The following is a 12,165-nucleotide window of genomic DNA, read 5'->3' as shown; positions in this document are numbered from 1 at the left end:
GTGTGTACAGCATTTTAAATGAGGTGGAAGCATTTTTATGCACATTTGAAAACATTTTCCAAAATTCCATATTTTGGAAGCACATACTACAGCCTTACCACCTGACCACCGGGGGGGCGCTGATGAGTGTTCAAATAAATTTCAAAATACCATGAAACGCATGTGTACAGCTCTTTTAAATGCCGTGGAGGCATTTTTATGCACATTTGAAATATTTTCCAAAATTCCATATTTTCGAAGCAAACACTTTAGCCTTACCACCTGATGACCGGGGGGCGCTTTTGAGTGTTGAAATAAATGTTCAAAATACCATGAGACACATGGGTACAGCTTTTTTAAACAACCGGGAAGAATTTTTATGCACATTTGAAATTTTTCCAAAATTCCATATTTTCGAAGCACATACTATAGCCTTACCACTTGACCACCGTGGGGGCGCTGATGAGTGTTGAAATAAATGTTCAAAATACCATGCAACACGTGTGTACAGCCTTTTAAAATAACCTGCAAAAGCATTTTTATGCATATTTGAAATATTTTCCAAAGTTCCACATTTTAGAAGCATTTACTATAGCCTTACCACCTGACCACCGTGGGGCGCTTTTGAGTGTTGAAATAAATGTTCAAAATACCATGAAACACGTTGTGTACAGCCTTTTAAATAACCTGGAAGCATTTGTATGCATATTGAATTTTTTTTCAAAATTCCATATTTTTCAAGCACATACTATAGCCTTACCACGTGACCACCAGGGTGCGCTGATGAGTGTTTAAATAAATGTTCAAAGTACCATGAAGTGCGTGTGTACAGCATTTTTAAATAAGGTGGAAGCATTTTTATGCACATTTGAAACATTTTCCAAAATTCCATATTTTCAAAGCACATACTATAGCCTTACCACCTGACCACCGTGGGGCACTGATGAGTGTTGAAATAAATGTTCAAAACACCCTGGGACAGCTGTGTACAGCCTTTTAAAATAACCTGCTAAGCATTTTTATGCATATTTGAAATTTTTTCCAAAATTCCATATTTTCGAAGCACATACTATAGCCTTACCACCTGACCACCGGGGGGCGCTGATGAGTGTTGAAATAAGTTTCAAAATACCATGAAACGCATGTGTACAGCACTTTTAAATAACCTGGAAGCATTTTATGCATATTTGAATTTTTTTCAAAAATTCCATATTTTTGAAGCACATACTATAGCCTTACCACTTACCACCAGGGGGCGCTGATGAGGTGTTGAAATAAATGTTCAGAGTACCATGAAGTGCGTTGTACAGCATTTTAAATAACCTGGAAGCATTTCATGCACATTGAAACATTTTTCAAAAATTCCATATTTGGAAGCACATACTATAGCCTTACCACTTGACCATCGGGGGCGCTGTTGAGTGTTCAAATAAATGTTCAAAAATACTATGAACACGTGTGTACAGCCTTTTCAATAACCTTGAAGAATTTTTATGCATATTTGAGGACGGTTTCCAAAATTCCACATTTTCGAACCAACCATTTTATAGCCTACCACTTGGCCACTGGGGGGCACTGATGAGTGTTGAAATAAAGTTCAAAACACCTGTTACAGCTATCTACAGCCTTTTAAATACCTGGAACACGTTTTATACATATTTGAAATTTTTTCCAAAATTCCATATTGTCGAAGCATAGCCTTACCACTGACCAATGGGAGGCCAGTGATGACTGAATGTACTTTCCAAACACAATGAGACACCTATGTTGATCCATTTTTAATACCTGAATTATTTTGTAAGCATATTTCAAAAATTTTCAGAAATTCCAATTTCGGAAGCAGATTTTGTAGCCTTACCACTTTACCACTGTTATGCTTTAATAAAGAAACATAAAAATAAATATACATGTCCATTACAATCTTCCCAATCCCACAAAGGTAATAGTAAATTAAGACTTTTTTTTACAGTCACAGTTTTAATATGAAATAAACTTCATAACACTAAATTTCAACCTTGGTTTTATAATATGTAGATATCTGCATCTGCATGTCATGATAGTTATTTTTCTGGAGATACAAAGGTGTAATAATAACAACAGTGATGACTGTCCCTGTGTGCAGTACAGAGCAGTTTCAGTTTGTGTTTTATGCTACCATCTTGTGGTCTTTCTAAGGTCCTGAAGTGACTTAGATAATGTTCCTCCAATAACAGGGACCTACAGAATGACATAAAACTCCCTTGAATCATGTACATTTTTAAGTCACTTGGTTTTTCCAGGTAAAAAATACGGAATAAGACACATTCTAGTGTTCCTCTGTACAAATTAGGGACTGAAGTTAGATATGATAAAAAAGAAGCATTGAGAGAAAAGAGTCTGAAGATGACAAGGAAAAAAGGCCAAGATTCTACTTTATTTTCTGAGGAATTATTTCCCTTCAAACTCTTTCAATTTATAATTGTGATTTTTAATCTTTCGTCCTCCCAGTACTCCACATTACCACTACCATTAAGCAGTTTTCTTGGCAATAAGTTTGACACAAAAAGAATCTTCTGAGGCAGTAACTCTGTTCACAAAAGAACTTTACTTTAAAAAAAAAAAAAAAAAAAAAAAAAAGCAAAAAACAAAGTTACAAGATTCAGTCTTGGCTCAACTAGGTGTATCAGTCAAAAAACTGTCTTCGTCCTTATGCTGCTTAACCTGGTCTAAGAGCTAAGTGGCTGTGATGTCATCAGCAGCGTGATTAAAGGAGCAGTTCAACATTTTTAAAGGAACACTAGTAAACCATTGTAAGCGATATCAATATGGCTCTTACATTCTGAATCAGCTTTTTAAAAAATGGTGTGTTGTACATTGATGACGCAATGACGGAGAGACAGCTCTGACCAATCAATGGTCTGCGGTGTTTACATGTCGTATTTTAGTATCTCTTCACCCATTTCGGAACCTTGGCCAAGCAAGTACTAAAAAATAGTACCAGGTACCAGATTCCAGGTTCTTTTTACAAATGGAAATGCAAAAATACTGAGTCGAGTCGAGTCGGTACCACAAAGTGAAAATGTAGCATAAGTCTGTGGGAGCCAAGGCTTTGTGGAGCAGCATCCAGTGGCCGTCAGTGGAATTACAACTTTAACCCTGTAAAGCCTGAACCATTAAATCATTGACAGAAAATCCCAGCTCTTTGAAACTGGAGCCTTTACTGGTCCTTCTGAACAACTCCAAGAAATTTTTTTTTTTTTTTTTCAAATATCAGTTTCCATGTATGAGTTTCAATATTGTATCATATTTGATACATCAGGTCTCAGTGCTCAAATATTATTATTTTTGAACAAACTAAAACATAATATAGCACAAACATGTCTTAGAAATTGGTAATTCCATTTCAGAATTGGCAAAGTTCTGCCTCCTTCCTCATTAATGACAGTCTTGTAGTGTCACTGGAAAGGCCTCTGGTGAATGAATTCCTCCCCCTGGTGGATTATCTGGGTATTGCATGTATCTCATTGTATACTTCAGGTTTTCAAGAAAAAAATATCACACTGATCATATAGAGGGCTTCAAAACTGAACTCAAATTTAGTAAAATATTAAAAACTACAGACTTAGCAATGTTTCCACTATGTGATACATTTGATATTATAGGCTTAAAATTATTATCCTTTACTAAAATGTCAGAGTGAATAGAAGGTGAAGAGTCAGAGCTCCTGTTTATTGAACAAAATAGACCTTTTTTTTTTGTCAGACAGCAACTTTAATGTAGTTCTGGTGAACGGTTCGACTGATAAAACTGTAAAATGTCTTTGTTACACACTTCTTAATAACGATGTTTATGCTAACATTAGCTCACCTCTGACCCCCACACTTCGAGAGCTCCACCCCTTTTGTCCAAATATGGTCACTTCTGGTATTGAAAATCTAACATGACAATGGATCAAACCAGTGGGTGACGTCAGGATTCCTCCATCCAATACTTACACACAGTCTGTGGTTTTACTATCATACGATGTAACAGTTCAGAAGAGAAATAAAGTGTAAGCAGCTTCAGGTTTTGGTTAAAAACCACAATCAGTAGGTCATGTCAAAGGTTATTATATCCTAGAAAAAAATTATCACACTGATCATATAAAGAGCTTCAAAAGTCATGTATCAAATATGATATGTTTGGTGTTATAGGGTTGAGATACTAAAATGTTTACTTCACTCAGAGCTGAAGCCCTTGAAATAAAAAATGACAAGGACAGTTTTACTGCATATTAACACAAGGATAAAGTGGGGTTAGGGTTTAGGGTTAGGGGGTTAGGGTTAGGTTAGGGTTGGGTTAGGCTTAGGGTTAGGGTTAGAGGGTTAGGGTTAGGGTTGGGGGTTAGGGTTGAGTTAGGGTTGGGTTAGAGTTGGGGGTTAGGGTTAGAGGGTTAGGGTTAGGGTTGGGGGTTAGGGTTGAGTTAGGGTTGGGTTAGAGTTGGGGGTTAGGGTTAGAGGGTTAGGGTTAGGGTTGGGGGTTAGGGTTGAGTTAGGGTTGGGTTAGAGTTGGGGGTTAGGGTTAGAGGGTTAGGGTTAGGGTTGGGGGTTAGGGTTGAGTTAGGGTTGGGTTAGAGTTGGGGGTTAGGGTAGAGGGTTAGGGTTAGGGTTGGGGGTTAGGGTTGAGTTAGGGTTGGGTTAGAGTTGGGGGTTAGGGTTAGAGGGTTAGGGTTAGGGTTGGGGGTTAGGGTTGAGTTAGGGTTGGGTTAGAGTTGGGGGTTAGGGTTAGAGGGTTAGGGTTGGATTAGGGTTAAGGGTTGGGGTTAGAGTTAGGGTTGGGGGTTAGGGTTAGGCTTGAGGGTTGGGGGTTAGGGTTGAGGGTTAGGGGTTGGGGTTAGGGGGTAAGGGTTAGGGGGTTAGGGTTTAGGGTTAGGGTTAGAGGGTTAGGGGTTAAGGTTAGGGTTGGGGGTTAGGGTTAGGGGGTAAGGGTTAGGGGTTGGGGTTAGGGTTAGAGGGTTAGGGTTGGGGGTAAGGGTTAGGATTAGGGTTAGGGGTTAAAGTTAGGGTTAGGGTTTAGGATTAGGGTTGGGGTTAAGGTTAGGGTCTGCTTAAAAATGAGGTTTACACTCCATGCCTTGTACTTGTACTTGTACTTGTACTTGTACTGTGGTATTTTCAGTGTCTGTTCGTGTCTGATGTATTTTGTGAACGCGGCTCAGTTCAAAACCATGTTTAATTTGAGCTGAAATCTGAAAAAGAATCGACATAATCCAACAGATAACCCTAACCCTCCGATCTGGGCAGAAAATGGCTGGAAATGAACTAAAAGTCAGTAAAATAAAATGTGCAGCACCATTTAAAAAACAGTTTATTGCATCAATGTTTCATCCTTTGACGTTTGTACAGGTTGAATTATTTACAGATACATAATTATTAAGCCTCTAATAAATAGTACCACTGAATGTCTTTATTTCTAGTCTACATGTTTAAATGTTGCACATGCAAAGTATGTGTAGTATGTGCTTGTCTAATAGATACGCTGTCGTACTGGATATATACAAAGGTAAAGAACCGAAAACACCCGGATCTGGATCCAACACCGATGCTACGAAGATACTGAGCATTGACCCCAAAGTCCACGTCCAAACAGATGGAGATGTTCTGGACGGAGGAGGACGAGGACCACGACCATACGGAGGGAAATCAGAGAACCAAGTCGGTAGAGTTGAAGAAAAAAGACAAGGTTATGTGTGAATAAAGTCACAGAATTTAAAGAAAAAAGTCAGAATTATATAAGAATAAAGTTATAGTACTTTAAAATAAGTCACGAAAGTCATATTATTTGAAGAAAAAAGTCAGTTTTAGGTCAATAAACTCAGAATATTTAAGGAAAAGTCAAAAGTATACGAGAATAAAGTTATGGTAATTTTTAAAAAGTCACAAAAGTCATGTTATTTGAAGAAAAAAGTCAGTTTTTGGTAAAACAAAACAAAACAACAGAACAGAACAGAACAGAACAGAACAGAACAAAACAAAACAAAACAAAACTCAGAATATTTAAGGAAAAAAGTTAAAAGTATACGAGAATAAAGTTATAGTAATTTTAAAAAGTCACATAAGTCATGTTATTTGAAGAAAAAAGTCAGTTTTTGGTCAAAAAACTCAGAATATGTAAAGAAAAAAGTAAGAATTATACAAGAATAAAGTCATTATATCTAAATGTTATGATAAAGTCATGATATTTTGAGGTAAAAATCCATAATATTACACGACTAAAGCTGTAATATAATGAGAAAAAAAATCACAATAAACTCCTAATATTTTCTGAAAACATTAAATTATTTGGACAATGAATCTGTATTATTTTGAGGACAAAAATCATAAAATCAGGAGAATAATATAATGTTACAGGAAAAAATATAATAAATAAATAAATAAATAATATTACAACAATGTTGTAAAACTTGGGGGTAAAAACAAAAATATTAGGAAACTAAATTATTTTTGATGAAATAGTCCAGAGTCAACATAATCATAATGAAGTAATAGTCATAGTACTGAAAAAAAAAGCAATAAAATGAAGTTGTAATATTCTGAGAAAAAAATATTAATATATTGATTTTTAAAAACACCATATGAAAATAAAGTTGTAACAGTTTGAGAACAAAGTCACAATAAAGTTGTAACAATGTGAGGAAAATTTGTTATATATTGATTTAAAAAAGTCTTAACATTATGAAAATAAATTTGTAACATTTGGAAATAAAAAAACACATTAAAGTCCTAATATTTAAAAACAAAATATTAAATTACTATGAGAATAAATCTGTAATATTTTGAAGAAAAAAACCCCATAAATTTATTCCAATAAAGTGAAAAAATAGTCCTAATATTTTGATAATAATGTCATAATATTAAAAATTTTTTAGAAGTTTCCACAAAGAATTCACAATAAAATGTTCATATTTTGAACAAAAAAACTAAATATTTATGATATTGAAATTGTATTTTGTTAAAAGATAATACAATTGTAACATTGTGTTAAAAAAACTAATATTTTAATAAAGACTCATCATATTTTGAGGAAAACAATATTAGAGCTAAAAATAATTTTCTAATATTTTGAGTAAAGACTAAAGTAAAGTACAAAAGTAAAGTAATATTAGGAAAATATATTTAATAATATTATAAGAAAGAAGTTTTTGTGGAAAAATTAAGAATAAAGTCAGAAAAGTAGAAGAGCTGTAATATTTGGTAAAAAAGTTCAACTACTGAGGTTTGAGTCGTTATGTGGTGGATTCATGAGGTCCAGGTCGTGGTCTAGGTTGTGGTTCTGGGTCGTGGTCCAGGTTGTGATTCTGGGTTGTGGTTCGGGTCGTGGTCCAGGTTGTGGTGCTGGGTCATGGTTCTAGGTTGTGGTTCTGGGTCGTGGTTCTGGGTCATGGTCCGGGTTGTGATTCTAGGTCGTGGTTCTGGGTCATGGTCCAGGTTGTGGTTTGGGTCGTAGTTCTGGGTCGTGGTCCGGGTTGTGGTTCTGGGTCGTGGTTCTGGGTCATGGTCCGGGTTGTGATTCTAGGTCGTGGTTCTGGGTCATGGTCCAGGTTGTGGTTTGGGTCGTAGTTCTGGGTCGTGGTCCGGGTTGTGATTCTGGGTTGTGGTTCTGGGTCGTGGTCCAGGTTGTGGTTCGGGTCATGGTTCTAGGTTGTGGTTCTGGGTTGTGGTTCTGGGTTGTGGTCTGGGTCGTGGTTCTAGGTTGTGGTTCGGGTCATGGCTCCGGATCGTGGTTCTGGGTTGTGTTTCTGGGTCATGGTCCAGGTTGTGGCTCGGGTCATGGTTCTAGGTTGTGGTTCTGGGTCGTGGTTCTGGGTCATGGTTGTGGGTCGTGGTCCGGGTCGTGGTCCGGGTCATGGTTAGGGTCATGGTCTGGGTCCTGGTCTGGTGTGTGGTTCTAGGTCATGGTTGTGGGTCGTTGTCCGGGTCCCCCTCCGGTTCTCCATGTTTCTGGGTCATGGATGTGGGTCGTGGTTCTGGGTCGTGGTCCAGGTCATGGTTGGGGGTCGTGGTTCTGGGTCGTGGTCCAGGTCATGGTTGGGGGTGGTGGTTGTGGGTCATGGCTCTGGGTCGTGGTTCTAGGTTGTGGTTCTGGGTCGTGGTCCGGGTCCCCCTCCGGTTCTCCACGGTTCCTCTCATGTGGAACCCTCGGTGACAGCAGTGACAGCTGAGTGGATGGAAAACCATCTGTAGAAAATCCTCAGGTGACGTTTAGAAAACACAGGTTTCATGTGGAAATGACAGATGTGAAAGTGTCCCAGGTTCACGGGTTTGTCCCACAGCAGGAGACGTCCACATCCAGGACAGACTCCACACAGACCTTCATCATGTGACCCTTAGAGACCCGGGTCTGGTTTACATGTGGACTACAAGATGCAGTGTAGGACCTCAGGGTGATGGACACCAGCGTCCTCTAGATGGCACTGCAGGACAGACAGACAGGACAGGAGGTCTGCATGGACACAGGACGGGGACCAGGGAGGACCAGGAAGGACCAGGGAGGACCAGGGAGGACCAGGGAGGACCAGGAAGGGCCAGGGACCAGGGAGGACCAAGGAGGACCGGGGACCAGGGAGGACCACAAAGGACCAGGGAGGACCAAGTCTGACCAGGATGGACCACAAAGGACCAGGAAGGACCAGGTCTGATCAGGATGGACCACAAAGGACCAGGTTTAACTCAGTTATGGACCAGGTCTACTCATGCTGGACCGGGTCTGGCTAAACTGGGTCTGACCAGGTTGAACCAGGTCTTCCTTAACCAGGTCTGACCAGGTCTCTGAGGGACTGAACAGCCTTTTTAACCTTTGACCCCTTTCCCAAACTGAGCCAAGGGTCTACATTTAGTCCAGTTCACTGATCCGCTGCAGGATTCAGGTTTATTTGTTTATTTTATCGATTATTTTGTTCATGTTATTGACAAATTTATTATTTTTGTTCCTTATTTCATTTATTTCGGCGTCTGAGACAAAATGTTCTTGTTACTGTGCGTTCATTTGTTGGATCTAAATGTAGGTCCTCATGTCCCACATGGTGGACCCCGTTGGTCTCCTTTGGACCTGGTCTCCATAAACACTAGAACATCAACAGAACATCACAGGTCCAGCAGAGACACAGTGGGTCCAAACATCATGTCCATCTGATGGCGTTTCCACTGGGGAGTCCGTGGTGCGTTCAGGTGCAGCTCTGTGTTCTATGGCTTTAACAAGAGGCCGGAGGAGGCGTGAGGTCCGGTCCGTCTGTCCATCTGTCCATCTGAGCCTCCTCCGTTGACCTCTGACCCCGGAGGAACAGAGTGAACCCACACCAACACTGGAAACACTGTAGACCACCGACGACGACACCAGAGACAGAACAGAGACGCAGGGTGACCAGGGTTTACCTGCTTTGGCCCACTTTAACCCACTTTGACCCGCTTTGGCCCACTTTAGCCCGCTTTGGCCCCCTGCACGAAAGACCATGATCCACATCTGCACCAAGACCATGATCCACATTTAGATCTGTCCACATCTAGACCATGTTTTGTGGAAAACCTCTGATTACATAAGTGAATTTTCAGGGTATTTTGGAGCAAAAACAAATCAAATCACATTATTTCATCAGTTTTAATTAATTTGTTGCTGAAATACAATTTATTAATGATCTTGTTTATTTATGTGCTTGTTTTCTGCTTATTTTCATGATTATTTTGTTAATTTCTGCTAATTTTTAATCATTTTGTTCATTTTTAACTTTGTTTACTTTGCCACTTATTTTTATCATTTCGTTGATTTTTTTTTAAAATTTTATTTGTACTGATTATTTTATGCATTTTTGTTCAATATGTTGCATATTTTGGTGGTTATTTTTGCCCCTTTGTTTGTTTTTGTTCATATTGTTAATAAAAATGCTTTTTTCTGTTAATTTCCTTTGATGTTTGTTCATTGTTTTGATTTCTTTAATTTATTTTGATTACTTTGTCCATTTGTGTATTTTAATTGATTATTATCATGTTAATTTTAGTCATAATTTTGTTAATTTTCTTCATTTTTTGTTGATTTCATTCATTATATTGTGTTTAGTTGATCATTTTGCTACGTGTTATGGTTTTTTTTATTCATTTTTATTCATATTTGATTTCTTTTTTTGGGTTCGTTGGTTACTTTCTTCAATTTTATTGATAATTTAGTCCATTTTTGTTCATATTGTTAATAAAAATGCTTTTTTCTGTTAATTTCCTTTGATGTTTGTTCATTGTTTTGATTTCTTTAATTTGTTTTGATTACTTTGTCCATTTGTGTATTTTAATTGATTATTATCATGTTAATTTTAGTCATAATTTTGTTAATTTTCTTCATTTTTTGTTGATTTCATTCATTATATTGTGTTCAGTTGATCATTTTGCTACGTGTTATGGTTTTTTTAATTCATATTTGATTTCTTTTTTTGAGTTTGTTGGTTACTTTCTTCAATTTTATTGATAATTTAGTCCATTTTTGTTCATACTGTTAATAAAAATGCTTTCTTCTGTTAATTTCCTTTGATTTTTGTCCATTGTGTTGATTTCTTTGATTGATTACTTTGTTCATTTGTGTATTTTCATTGACTACATGTTAATTTTAGTGATAATTTTGTTAATTTTGCTAATTTTTTGTTGATTTCATTCATTCTGTTGTGTTTAGTTGATCAATTTGCTCCATGTTTTATGTTTTTTATTCATATTTATTCAGATTTGATTTTTTTTAATTGACTTCGTTGATAACTTTATTCAATTTTATTGATAATTTAGTCCATTTTTTCATTTTTCGGTGCAATTTGTGCAGTTATGTTCATTTTATCTTTTTTTTTTTTTTCATTTTGGTGCTTATGTTGCTTATTTCTGTTAATTTAAATCATTATTTTATCCATTTTTGTTCACGATGTTAAATATTTCTTTTTTGGATTATTTTCTTCACTTTTGTTGATTTTACTGATATTTTTTTGTTTGTAATGTTGATTATTTTGTTTTTTGTTTGTTAATGTTGACTGTTCCACTCATTCTTTTGCTCACTTATTTGATTCTGTGATTATTATAACACTAAAGGCATTCATCTGTTTTCTTGACTTTACTTATTCCTATTCATTATGATGTTGTGTTTTGATGTAAATGCAGTTCTGGGTCAGCGTTGGTTTCACGTCCATCATTTGTCTGTTTTTTTGTTGTTGTTGTTGTTGTTTTTTGACCTGGTCACCCTGTGGAGAAGACGTATGTATTTTCAGACAACACTGACGTGAACGCATGCACTTGATAATGTCTGGATTTACACATGGACACGAGGCTTGGGTGCAGGAGTTCAGAGCCTCCGTCAGTCTGTGAAATATTCGAGTTCACCTCCTTTTTCTTTCTGAAGTTTGTCTTGATTTACTTTCCTCTGAGACACATCACGTTCTGTAAATCAAACGTTAAGTCCTGCATCCCTGAACAGTGGTGGAAAGGAAAAGTACAAGTACACAGGTGTCAAACATACGGCCTACGGACCAAAACCGGACCGCCAAAGGGTCCGATCTGGCCTGTGGGATGAATCTGTGAAATTAAAAATGACACTGAAGATATTATTTGAGGTTCCACATTCAGACTAATAAGATCTAACGTGGGTTGAACAAGTAAAATAATAACAGAATAACCCATAAATAATGACAACACCACATTTTTGGATTTGTTTTAGAGTAAAAAAAAAAAAAAAAAAATTACACAAAAATGTTTACATTTACCAACTATCCATTCACAAAACATATGACTAACCTAAAAAATATGAACTTTCATTGATTTGTTGATTATTTTGTCCATTTTTACCACCAACAGGAGGTATTGTGATCCCTTTGCTTTGTGTGCGTTTGTTTGTTTGTTTGTTTGTTAGCAAGATAACTCAAAAAGTTATGGACGGATTTTCATGAAATTTTCAGGAAATGTTGATACTGGCACAAAGAAGAAATGATTAAATTCTGGTGTTGGTGGTGGTGGTGGTGAGGGGGGGCTGATCTATCTTGGTGGAGGTCCGCGCTCTCCGAGTGCTTTTCTTGTTTATTTAGTGATCACTGTTCCCATTTACTAACATCGCTTTTTATTCTCTCCATCCATCTTGAAGTTCCAAATTTGTCAACTTTCCTTCCACATACACGTACATTTAAAACTTTATTTTCCTTTTAATATTAAGACGGCT

The 12,165-nt window shown here is 37.2% G+C and overlaps 1 long non-coding RNA gene across 2 annotated transcripts in view; it reads right to left on the bottom strand.

The window, feature by feature from the left end:
• Positions 1 to 9,740, bottom strand: part of LOC115432142 (uncharacterized) — a 42,788-nt gene extending 33,048 nt beyond the window's left edge. For both annotated transcript variants that reach the window (XR_003937171.1, XR_003937172.1), the window contains exon 1: positions 8,714 to 9,740. This is a non-coding gene — a long non-coding RNA (uncharacterized LOC115432142). The remainder of the gene's footprint in view (positions 1 to 8,713) is intronic.
• Positions 9,741 to 12,165: the final 2,425 nt, after the last annotated feature.

The sequence above is a fragment of the Sphaeramia orbicularis genome, chromosome 13 (genome assembly GCF_902148855.1).
Source record: "Sphaeramia orbicularis chromosome 13, fSphaOr1.1, whole genome shotgun sequence".
NCBI classification, from domain to species: Eukaryota; Metazoa; Chordata; class Actinopteri; order Kurtiformes; family Apogonidae; genus Sphaeramia; species Sphaeramia orbicularis.
Note: the sequence above shows the minus strand (reverse complement) of the source record. Positions and strands in the feature narration are given on the sequence as shown.